General features: G+C 41.1%; 1 long non-coding RNA gene across 3 annotated transcripts in view; it reads right to left on the bottom strand.

The window, feature by feature from the left end:
* Positions 1 to 1,069: 1,069 nt before the first annotated feature.
* The window catches only part of LOC102556295 (uncharacterized), a 34,525-nt gene continuing 22,398 nt past the window's right edge, over positions 1,070 to 13,196 (bottom strand). For 2 of the 3 annotated variants that reach the window (XR_597108.4, XR_005496758.2), the window contains 5 exons: positions 11,683 to 11,714; positions 7,117 to 7,222; positions 3,458 to 3,597; positions 1,437 to 3,086; positions 1,070 to 1,218 (listed from right to left, as the gene is read on the bottom strand). This is a non-coding gene — a long non-coding RNA (uncharacterized LOC102556295). The remainder of the gene's footprint in view (positions 1,219 to 1,436; positions 3,087 to 3,457; positions 3,598 to 7,116; positions 7,223 to 11,682; positions 11,715 to 13,196) is intronic. The other variant, XR_597109.4, reaches the window with a different exon arrangement.

Below are 13,196 nucleotides of genomic sequence, written 5' to 3'. Positions count from 1 at the left end.
GTGTTGTATAGGTAGAAAAGAAATCTTCAAGGGCTCATTCATTCCTTGGACTACATGATTTTATAGAGAATCAGAGAATTTAAAGACATTTCTGAATTGATCCTTATTGTTCGAGAACTGAATCTCTAATATGATTCTATTCCAAGACATTAATGACCCATTTCTTGTAGTAAAGAGAGCATTGGAAGTCCATGGTATGATAAGCAATAGAGATAAGCAAAATATTACAGCAGATAGTCCTAATCAGCCACTTACAAATACAAGGAGCTGGTTGGCTGTGTGCATAGTACTTTCTAACACCCCAGCAAACTGATGGACACAATGAAATTGACTTGGTTGCTCCTAAAATCTCTGGACAAAGCAGGTGAAGAAATGATGAGTTTAGAGATTTGAATTCCCACCTAAGCATTGAGAATCCTCACTGTCATATATTCGAGATCCAATAAAAGTAAAAAAAAAAAAAATCACAGGTGGAGGATCGGCATGCAGACAAGTAACATGGTGAGAATTATGGGATAAGGAAAAAAACTGGCCATGGATCTGTGGGGTGTTAAAGAGGACCAAAAAAACAGAACCAGAGAGCTCCCATTCTCCCCTTTATTACCTTTTAGTTTATTGATGTATTTTCTGATACAGTCTTAGTTAGGCTTTCTATTACTTTGTCAAAAACAGAATGGTCAAAAACCAAGTTGTGGAGGAAAGGATTTATTCTGCTCACATTTCCATATCATTGTTCACCAACAAAGGTAATCGAGAGAAGAGCTCAAACAAGGCAAGAACTTGGAGGAGAAGCCGAGGTAGAGGCCATGGAGGGGTGCTACTTACTGGCTTGCTTCGCATGGTATGCTAAGCTTGCTTTCTTGTAGAACCCAGGACCACTAGCCCTAGGATTGAACACTCAATGTGCCAGGCCTTCCCTGATAGGTCAATAATTAAGAAAATTATTTAGAACTAAATCTTACAGAAGCATTTTTTCAATTAGGTTTCTTTTCTTTCAGATAACTCTAGTTTGTGAATCGAGTTGACATAAGAGTAGCCAGCACAGATACTCAAATAAGTTACATAAAACCTTCAGGTTGTTAATGTTTGTTTATTTTCTGATGAAGATATGGAGTCAGAGAATAAAAGATGGAGAGTTAGGTAGTATGGTCTTCAGCTGAGTTAGACAAGGCCTTCTTAGCTCCGACTTGGCAATCTGCTCCATGGAAATCCTTGGATCTTTTAGGAGAAAAAGAATAAAATCTCTTTGTTCAACTATCATTCCTATAAATTAATATAATGCTGTGAAGAACATGCATAGTATAAAGAAATGGAAATTAGCAATAAAAATCATTCATAATTGCAGACCCACAGACATCAACTATTGCTACCCTTCAAGAAGGTTTCTTTTGTATAAAGAATGTAAGTTTTAGGGGTGCAAAACACTGTCAGCAAACCTGTGACCACAGGGAACAGCAGGCGAGTACCAACAGTCCTTCCTGCCTCCTATGTGTTACCACTACCCACGTTCTTCCATGTCCTGGTCCACAGCCGCTGAGAGCTTTACTCCATTGTACATTTTTAAAATATTGATCTGGAAAACATTAATACATTAAAAAGAAGTGTGTGTGTGTGTGTGTGTGTGTGTGTGTGTGTGTGTGTGTGTGCGCGCGCGCGTATGTGTAACATGACTTGACTCCCCAGAATGTAGGCTAGTGTGAGGACAGGACCCAGATGGCAAGAGACATACTTATAAACACAATGTGGGATATCCTGTAACTGCGGCAGATCCCTCATATTCTACTACCAAGCATTCAGCTCTGAACCTTTGAGAAGATCATCAGTGACTGAGTCCTCCAAACCTGGCCCAACCCAGCTCAGCCTGTGCTCAGGTATAGTAGCAAAAGTCTGCAGCCACTGGCCTTCTTCTGGGAAGAAAGCCAACTGAGCTGTTGTGGTCTCCAAGATGTCTCTGAAGACCAGGGGGATTAGGAATGTGTGCATGTTTATAGATTTAGGAAGAAAACAATGATTCCTAACTTGGCTAGGACCACATCACCAGTGTTTTTCCTGACCCAAGGTCAGTGTTCAATAAATCTTGGTTTTATTGTCTCAGTAATGAACTAGAAGATTGGTAGTTCACTTCTGTCTGGCCTCAGATGGATGAGGACTAACTTTGCCCCATGCGATTCCATTTAGAAGATAACTAATGATGAAAAAGGCAGTTGATCACATGACCTTGTATAAATCTCTACTCTACATCTCAATTTCCATCAGTATTACACGAAAGAACTAGGTTCCTTTCTGCACTTTTGTCAAGGATTCAACACAATCACTAGTTTCTTATGATTCAAGGTTGACCCTCATCTATTCTATTTGACTACCAACGAGGCATCCCACATATGCAATTTTCAAAATTAGAAACTCTCACACTAGAGTAACAAGGGACAGCAAACAAATGATGTAAGTGGAAAGAAATCACGCACATGTGATCTTGGAACCATGTTTCCCTTTGAGGAGAAGATGGGATTTAATGTCATAACCTCTAGTGGGCAGCCAATGTGACTCCAAGACCTTAAAATGTACTTGCAGCTTACTGCACTGCTACATGGGTTTCTAGAAGGCTTACTCAAAAGTCTTCTAAAGACTTCCTTGGGGAAGAAACCTGGGCTGGGCTGTGCAGACCTTATATCCTGTGATGGTTTGTTTATGCTTGGCCCAGGGAGTGGCACTATTTAAAAGAGTGACCTTGTTGAAGTAGCTGTGTTATTGTGGGTATGAGTTTTAATACCCTAGTCCTAGATGCCTGGAAGTCAGTATTCTGCTAGCAACTTCCAGATAAAGATGGGGAACACTCAGCTCCTCCTGCACCATACCTCCTTGGATGTTGCCATATTCCTGCCTTAATAATAATGGATTGAACATCTGAACCTATTAGCCTGCCCCAATTAAATGTTGTTCTTATAAGACTTGCCTTGTTCATGGTGTCTGTTCACAGCAGTAAAACCTTAAGACACATCAGAACCACAAGCAGCTGTGCTCTCCAGGAAAACACAATGAGATTCATATCTGTCATTTAAATTTTTCTATCTACTTACATCTTCTCCCTAATTAAAAAATAACCAAATAAAATTAATATGAACATACTCTATTAACCCAACCATCCAAACAAAGCATTAAGACTTCAACATATGATAAACATCAAAAACATAATCGAGATGTCCTGTCCCTCATCTATTCTCTCATAAGTTATGGATGCTAGCACAGAGGGACTTTATAATTAGAAGATCTCAATTCTAGCAAGAGATACTTCTATTGTGAATATCTGGTTTATTTTTAGATCTCATTTATCACTCAGACCCTTGATTTGGTGAATTAGAACCTAAGAAACCAAATCCACTGGTCACCAGACCCCACCTCCCTTCCTGCCCTGAGCACCCCACTGTTCATTCCATTCAGAACTCAAACATCCCATCACCTCTAAGCACTGCTGTATCCTCCGTCGTTCACTGGGTCTCTGTCCATGGGTGTTAATTACCATTCCCCCATGTGTGTGTTATTCATCCAGTCCTCTGAATATTCAGGTCCTGTTTGCCTCCTATGGTTTTTTCACCTAAACTGGATGAAACCAGCACCTGTTCAGTTCTTCCATCTCTCAAAGACCTACATTTCAAGTCCTTCCCAGGAGCTCATATGCACCTGACCCAGAGCAGAAACCCCACATAAACCTGCAACTAAGGTTTACCCTCTTTTCCTTCAAGGAAATTGTTTTCTGGGTAGCTAAATGCCTTGCTCATAAGAACAGAGATATTGGTAACTTATCTTTACAGCATGGTGAGGGTTGTGTAGGGAACACTTCAGTATCAATTTAGATAATTACCGTTCTGGCAATATTTATCTCTCTCCTTCTCAGAGAACCTTCCTCTACTGCCCACCAAGTTCCGAAGGCCCTGTCCAATGTGCTGTTTTCTCCCACCATGGTTTCTCATCATTTTAGTTTTTGCTTCCTCATAGTTTTCAAATGCATGGCCTCCTCATTCATTATTTCTTGCTATCATGTACTTATATAAGCATGTACATATGATGTCCTGACCTAGACCCCACCTCCTAAGGTATCTGTTCCCTTCCAAATTAATGCTATCAGCTGGGGACAAAGAAATCAGCATCCAGGAGAATGTACATAGTACTTGCTATCCAAACCCTAAAAGTAGAAGTATATTTTTCTATCTCTTCCATTCTAAGTCTCATGAGGTCACAGAACCCTTCTATTTTCCTTTCTGTGCACTGTGCTCTGTCCCTGCAAGTACCCCACATATTCACGATGAATGAATTAAGTAGCCTATTAATATGTGCTTGCTAGGTAGGTGGGAAACTTTTCCTAAGTCAACCCTCTCTGATAGATATAGAATGTGAACCATGTCTTTCATTTTAAACCTTCTAGAAGATTCATTTTTTTAAGAAAGCAAAAAAGAAACAGGTGAAATCCATGTTATTTTACTTTATCGAACCCAAAGTGTTCAAAATATAATTAGTTCAACATTAGTCTAAAACTACAATGGAGTTTTTTTTTAACCTTAATTTTGTCATCTTCTGCTTTTGCAATCCAGTGTCTTCTGTAATTATGTCATATTTCCGTTTAGATAGTAAATTTTTATCGGAAATACCCGGTCTATATTTAGGCCCCATAAACTGACAGCTAAAGAACTCATGTATTCGAGTTGTTCTAAATGCAGTTATAAACGTTTTCCAATATCTGAATCAAGGAATGATTTTTAAATTTAGGTTAATTCAAGTGAAATAAAATAAAAGATTCAGTATCTCAACTCTAGTCTCCCTAGTCACATTCCCGGGTGTCTATAGCTCAAGGGTGTGGTACTGTCAGTGAAGGTGGCCCTGCCAATCTGAATCAAAGCCCTCAAGCACTGTGGATGAATTTTACTAATTCACCTCCATACTAGGGGCTGGAATTAGATACTTTTGCATCACTGTGACCAAAATACTTGACAGAAAAGATGACTCCATCAGAAGCATAAATCTACTATAGTAGGGGGACAGAACAATTCACATCATGGTAGCCAAGAAGCACAGATAAGAGGAAGGGCAGTGAGTAAGAGGCCTCTAAAACCAACCCCCAGTCCAACTAGATCCTATCTCCTAAGGTTTCCATGCCCTTCCAAAGTAATGCCACCAGCTGAGGATTTAGCACTCAGCACCCAGGAACCCATCTATGCAGGGTACCTCCTAGCCAAAGCATAGCAGGATCAAAGCCAAAGTTTCAATATTGAATGGTCCAAGGTCTAGGTCCATTCACATCTGCTGCCTGCTCTGCCTTCATCGCCTGCCTCTCTACCTCTCACTAATGTGTCACTGCAGCCACTTCAGCCACTTCAGCCTCCTAATTGTTACTCACGTTCTTCACTCTCTTCCACCTTATGACATTCATTCTCACCCAACCCTTATATCTCTGAGTGGCAGTCACCTCGTTCTCTTCTAGTATCCTTTCAAATACTACCTCTTCCACACATACCCTCCCAGAAACACTACATTAAAGATTTTCTTTTTATTAATTTTAATTGTGAATATGTGTATATGTGAGGGGAGAGGGTATTTGCATGTGTACACATGAGTACAGGTGTCCAGTGAAGCCAGGGCCATTGGATCCTCTAGAGCAAACATTACAGATGGCTGTGAACTATCCAGTGTGAACCCCACTGCAGGTCCTCTAGAGTAACTACTCTTAACTGCTGAACCATCTCTGCAGCTCCCAGTCAGTCTACTTTGAATGGATGGTCTCCACCAGGTCCTGGCGCATTAAGTCTCCTTCTCTGATCTGCCCAGCTCATCAACATCAGTTATCATTGTAATAAACTCTGTCTTTTACTTTCTGAGATGTGCACTGTCCCATTTATTCATCCCATAAAATGTAAACCCTATAGGAACAGATATTCGTTTGTTGTACACCATTGGAGGGAGAGTCCTATTGAATAAATGAGTTAATCGGAGGGGGGCATTGATATCATGTGGAGATACCATTACCTCTGGGTGCTAAGAAGATGATCCAGAAGAAAGACAAGTAGAAGTAATCAAAGGAACTAGAGTACCAAAGGGTTGTCACCAACCACTGCACTTTTATCACACATGCTGCACTCAAAGAAAGGCTGCTCCGAGTAGACTTAAAAAAGAAGGAATTAGAGTACTATAAAACAGTCAAAAATATAAATATTCCAAACACGAAATTATCCAGGCAACTAATGATTGTGAGGCACTCCCACTGTGTGTCCAGATTCACATGTGGATTTTGTGGCCGTCAAATACAGTGTGTCAGGTTGAAGCCCGGGACAACTTTGCTTTGATGATAGCTGGTCTCTATTCCCCAGCCATGTCTACCAGAGCCCCCAAACTACAAATGGTGGTCACACGTTCACACTTGTTAGTATGTGTGTGAATGTTTTGTTCTTACAGTAGCAATCGTGACATTTTAAAATGAAATAAATAAGGCCAGCAAAGTGGCTCAGGTGGTAAAGACTGTCTGCCTGAATTCTACCCCTGTCACTAACATGAGAGAAAAAGCAAACTGATATTCTACAGATCATCCTCTGAAGTCCACACACAACCTGTGGCACACATACATACTGTGCTATGGCACACATACACACATAGATAAATCTAGAAACTATGAAATAATAGGTGCTAACAATGTGAATGTGTCTATGTTCTTACATGTGTATGTACGGGTACATATGTATATACTGGTAAGGGCAGGTACAGGCCAGAGGTTGACCTTGGGTCTTCCTCAGTCATTTCTTCACCTTAATGCTCTCTTACAAAGCCCTCTCACTGAATATGGGGCTCACCAAGTTGCCTAGACTGGCTGGCCATCGACCCTCAGGAATCCTCCTGTTTCCACCTCCACAGCACTGGGGTTGCAAATCACTATACCCATTTTGTTTTGTTAAATGTAGGTGGGAATAAGGTCCTCATGTTTTCACAGCAAGCATTTTACTGACTGACTTATCTCCCCAACCCTGCGTGCTAGCTTTGCAAATGATCATTGTCAGACCCATGAGTAGCCACATGAATTAAATATTACTATCCCATTGGGCAAATGAGGAGACTAAGACTCGGATATGGTCATACCATTGTGGCATGACAGAGTCAGAATTTATCCGTCTGCAATCTGCTGGAGAATAAACTGTTTGGGATGCCTGCTGTAGCTATTAGAAACTCGTCATCAGAACATCTTCTGGAGAAAAAAGAAGACAGAATTAATTCAACAAGCCAAGTTAAAACCCATTCATTTCCCAAATAAATTCACAAGTTCATTTGCAGATATGTAGAATCTTGTAGCAATTACGTTGTCTCAAATTTGCTTAATGAAATGACAACTCAGCAAAGCAGCCACAGAGCTCCGAGGGCCTTTTATTAACATTTTCCTCTCTATAAATCCACCCATGAGTCAAGTTAATGATAACAAATCATTAATGGGAAAGCACCTTCCTGAAACTGTACATCTTGGTCTTGACCTTGGGATCCATAAAGTCTGGCATAAATGCATTGCCTCGGCTTCCCCTCCCATCAGGTGTGACAATCTGGGAGAGACTAATTCAGCCAGGGCGCTATGTTGACAATCATTTGTTTTCAAGCGACACACATATTTCATATTCTCAATGTGCAATCGACCTGCTTAAGTATTGCCATTAATATTCACAATGTGGCTGTGACAGAGATGCATATTGAGAGGCCTATCGGCATTTCAGGTTTTCCAAGGAGAAAGAACTAGATGTTGTTCAGTGGAGGCTGCATGGATAACACAAAGCTGAAACCCCTTCAAATAAACTGAGCTGGGATTAGAACGTTTACTGTAACAATAGACACATAATTCAAAGGCAGAGAAGGTAACCAGGCCTTAACACACGCTGAAGAGAGAAACCTAAAAGAGCTTAAGAATACAGGCCACCACATCCCCTCATCTTTGCTGCCTCACAAATAATGCCTAGGCTTTGCCTTCCTCCCTCTCCCTCCCTACAGCTTCTGTTGCTCCATTTGCTCACATGCAGAAAGACCACCAGAGCTCTGGAGTTTACTGACTTTCTTTAAAACAACCTTCTTTAAAACAACCATCTGAAGTCCAGATTCTCAAGAATAAGTAAATTGGTGTAGGTTTTGCTCATGGGAACTGTCATGGTCTCAGGAGCCAGCTTTGCTGGGAGCAGATGTGGGGGAAGGTTATAAAGGGAGCCACTTATGGATCCTAGATGAATGGATGTACACCTAAGAGGGTATCACCCATTGGTGTGCTTGCCCTTGGGCAATCCTTTACCCTCATAGCAATGATTCTTAGAAAATTCATTCTTTCTCAGTTCAGGTTGTATCTACTGTCAGGACTTGGAACTGAAGTGTCTCCATGGTGGCTCAGGTATTGGGTGCTTTTTCTCAGCCACTGACAATGCTTCTGGGATTTTTAGAACCTGAGATGTGAGTCTTCACTAAAGGAAAGGCATGGGAACTGGTCTTTAAGAGTGCCTTACTCCTGGCCTCTTCTGCCTCTCTCCTGCCTCCTATTCTCATGGGATGAGAAGCATCTCTGACTCTCACTCCCATTCTAGTGCTGTTCCTTGCTCATGGAACCAAGCAACTAAGGGTTGAAGCATCTGAAACCGTGAGCAAAAATAAATGCTTCTTTCCTTACATTGTTTATGTTCGTTATTTTGATCTCAGTTTGAAACCCAAACAGATAATAGATGACAGATAGATAGAAAGATGATAGATATAAATGAACTGAAAGTTCTTAAACACTTACACGATGCCACAAGTGGAGAATTACACACTGCTGAACTTTTAATTATGTGCCAAATTATTGAAAATATTACATGTACTTACCTTTAAGCTATGTGTCTGATGTCTAAATAAAATATGAATGAATTTCATGACTAGACTTGGGTCTCCTCCACAAAATGCATATGCAAATATCATAATACTTGCACAATATTTCCAAATACTGTTAGGAAAAAAATTCCTCTCTAGTCTAAAGTGCTTCTGGCCTTCTGGCCTAGAATTTCAGATCAGGAACGCTCACCCAACCTATGTTCATTTGGTCAATAAGCAGTGAATGGGTTATTAGTAGCTAAGTAGCAGGACCAGCCCTAACTAAAGGAAAAAGCACAATGAGTGGATGAACAGGCAGTTATAAGAGTTTGTGAGGCAGCCAGATGTGGTGAATCATAGCTGTAATACCAGCATTTGGACGTGAGAAAGGAGAAATAGGGTTCAAGGCTACATAGAGAAATCTGTGTTAAAAAAATTATAAAAAGACTATGTGAAAGTTACTATAATGGGAAACCATGAGATGTTGAAGAGCCAGCCCTCATAGAGTTGGATAGGTCAGAATGGGAGAATATTTCCCAGGAAAGCCAAGACTGTATTGAGGTTCCAAGGATAAATAAGAATTAAGCAGGCTATAAAGGAAAAGAGCAAGTAAAAATTTCAGATAGAAGAAATACAGGTATATAGGCACTGAGTTATCAGAAAGCAAGAATTTGAGGGCAATACAGGAATTTGAGCTGAAAAGATGAGCAGGAGGTCAGAAAACAACACCAACAACATATCTGTACTGAACTGAAGGACTCAGAGGCTTTTCAGCTGTTCTAAACTCTAGCTCAATGGAACCAAAGACAGCCTGCCAAGAAGGCAAATGTAGTAGCAATGGTTGATTTTACAGTATCCCTTTGGAAACCCACAGCTTGCTTCAGTTTATTAAAGGTTCTGAGAAGTCCTGTAACCGATGTATAAAGACCCTGGCTTAACCAGGGGTTTCCCCTTTGTATTAGGTTATGAATCTCATCCCAGGCTACCTAGAGAAAGCTCATCAAATTCAGTTTGAGAAATTCTGCTGTGTGGCAATTGGAAGCCTGTGAGTGCTTCAAAAAGTGAAGTGAAACGACTCAGTTTGTACTCTAGAAATGGCCTACTGCCTGCTGCAGTGAACAGAAGAGAGGCATATAAGCCAAGATGCTGGGAGACTAGTTGGGGGACCATCATAATATCTGAAGAAGAGCTAGTGAGGGGCTGAACTGAGGCCATGGCAGTGTGGATGGCAACTCTGGGAAAGTCCTGGTTGCCTAAGATCCTAATACAGATGGCTGTCCAGTGTCAGGCTCCATTGAGGGAGATAAAAAACGAGCATGAGACTGAATTGTATTGTGTGAGCCAAGAATGGAAGCACTAGCAGGGGGCGGGGCAATTACCAATCCGTGGCTGGAACTGACTGGCTTCTAAAGGCTCTGTCTGTCAGTGAGGAAAATGCCCATTCTACTCTGCAATAGCAAGCCTGCTCTCTGAGAAGGCCTCCCAAGTCAGGATCACTGGCCAAGTTTGCAGATCAATCCACTTCCACAGAGATGTTGTTCTGTTGAAGCACAACACCTCAGAGGGCAATCAGAAGGGCATGCGAATGCCAAAAATGCAGGCTGCCTCTTCTGAACCACACGCTTTAAGTGAGTACTCACTGCGTGCTAAGTTGTTTGGTACTTAAATGTCCATCTTCTAGTCCCTCAGTCATCAACTGATATCAAACAAGTCATCCCACAACTATGGTTTTGAAACATTACTCCCCACAGTCCGGTAGGTGACTGAGCTCGTGTTCTGTTCTCCTGGTGGTATGTGTCAGTCATTTTTCTATCACTATAACAAAATTCCTCAGTGAATAAATGTCACACTTTGGAGATAGCAGTCTATGATGGGATGGCTTTGCCAGTCTAGGCCTGTAATGAGGCAGTGCATTATGGAGAGAACGCATAATGAATCAAAAACCTCCCATCAGGTTAAGGAAGCTAAGCAAGAACACTGGACAACCACGGCATAGCCCAGTGACCTGATGTCACCCCAACCAGACCCCAGCTCCCATCTCCTCAGCATATGATTTGATAAAACACTGTTTCCTCATTCAAGAAGCAGGTAATAGAAGCTGCCTCACAGATCTATTAGAAGGATTTAAAACATGGGGAGATTCTGCATGGATAAGATAAATTCAAAACTGCCAACCTAGCAAATATACTCACGTCTTTCTGGTCCTGGCCTCTCTTACTTGCTAAGTAAAGATATCAGTCTGTATCATTTTAGTCCAAAAGTGTTTTTAGCCTTATACTTGCCATACCCATCACTGAGGCTTTGTGCCTAGGCTTTCTCTTTAGCCCTTTTAATTGCAGAGGAATTCCACTACATGTGTGCAGTCATTTACATAAACCCACTGCCATTTTCATTGAAGTTATTTTTTTAGTTTCAGCTCTGTAAATTACTCTGACGTCTACATCCCCGCTCCCCTCTAAAAGCCTTTCTTTTTGCAGCAATTCCTCCAACTGCTATTTGGTGGTAAAGGTATGTAAAAATATTTATGACTCTTGGATGTACTGATAAACAGTCACCCAAAATATGTTCACCAATTCCATCACAATGCCACCCACACTGGGTTTTGATAATTTCCTTTGTTTTGTTTTGTTTTGTTTTGATTTTCCTTTGATAGGAATGAAATATATGCTCTGTCTTCTATGACTTAAATTGTCTGCGTTGTATTGTGCAGCTAGCAGTTTACAGCGAACTCTCTGCATATGTGTATTATATTAAATATTTTCCAAAGGTGTTTAGAGTTACAAAACAATGCTTTTTTTCCCCATTTCTATTTTTAATGACAACGAAACAGATACTCACAGCCTTTGAACAGTGAAGGATCTGGAGCAAGTCTGGAATATAGATTAAAAAATGGTTACTTACGCTAAGAAGTTAATACTTTTATTCATTCAGGAAAAAATTATAAAAGTCAAACATTCAGTGATCTTGTCAGTAAAAAAAAGAATAAGGTATACCCCTTTGGGCAGAGAGAGATAAAACACACACACACAGACACACACACACACACACACACACACACACACACAAACATACCAAACATCTATTCATACTCTTTGCAGTGCCATTTTAATTATACTTTAGCTTATTAATTTTATTGTATGTGTCTAGCTGTTTTGACAACATGTGTATATTTACAGCATGTGTATACTTGGGGGTCATGAAAGTCAGAAAAAAGTGCCAGATCTCTGAAACGGAATGATTGTGAGCCATCACATGGGTGCTGGGAACCAATCTGATTCCCTGCAAGAGAAACAACTGTTCTTAACCACTGAGAGATCTCCCAGCCCCACTGGTTTTAATTCTTATTAGTGTTGCTGAGAACTGAACTGGTATTATACATAAATCACCGTTTTCCACTTCGGGTGGATAAAATAAATCCCTTATCCAAGAGGGTACGAAGAAAAGGCAAACATGCCACACCAGAAACTTCCTAGAACTCACCCTCCAGGGCTGCAGTATTTCTAGGTAACTCCACATAAGGAGGAACAAAGGGCCATGAGCTCACATCCTGGTGATGACAGTGTGCTGAACTCATGGAGTAAGAGAGACTTGGGTGTCCCTCAAACAACAGGGACATTCGGCATCAGAGAGCTGAGGAATGAGGAAGAATCCTGAGCATTAGCTTTGTAAAAAGGTTTCAGCATTTCCATCCCAGAAATGCCTTTTTCACTACACAAAAATGCATCCGGTGTTCTATGCTACAGTCAGCAGTCACCCTTAGCCCAGCTTTAAGGGCCATTCAACATTAAACACTATAGTATGCATCTCTAAGGAACTTAATTGATGCAGAACTAACTGGAGAAGAGGATAGACTGGGATACAATTAAGTGCTAATTGGGTGGGCCTGAAGCTCAGTCAGCTTTCTCAAATGAACCAGATGAGAAAACACCCTTGGAGCACTTGTTTAGCTAGAATTTTCACAGCCCACTCATCCTTGGAAACCTTCATCCAGTTGGTTTGGTGGGAGGTCAGACTCCCAAGAACCACCAGGTAATTCCCAACCTCACTTAACACTACCATGTGCATCTACTAAGTTAGGGGTTCACAAACTACCATCAGATTCACCATAATCACCCGGGATCTTGACAAACCATGTAAATGTTTGTTCCCCACACAGAAATGTTTTCTTCCCCAACTCTGCCATGGTACTATCAAGCAGTCCCCTGCTAATGCTCCTCTACCTGAGTTTGTGGAGCACCGCTCTGAATGTCAAGTGAGCTTCTGGGGAGTGCCACATGCATCCGTGCATCCAGGTGGACCAGAGCAGGCACAATTGTAAGAGCTCTAGCTCCTCCCAGAGGCAATGTCGCATT

Source organism: Rattus norvegicus, chromosome 19 (genome assembly GCF_036323735.1).
Source record: "Rattus norvegicus strain BN/NHsdMcwi chromosome 19, GRCr8, whole genome shotgun sequence".
Lineage (NCBI taxonomy): Eukaryota > Metazoa > Chordata > Mammalia > Rodentia > Muridae > Rattus > Rattus norvegicus.
The sequence above is the reverse complement of the archived record's forward strand: the minus strand, read 5'-3'. Positions and strand labels throughout refer to the sequence as shown.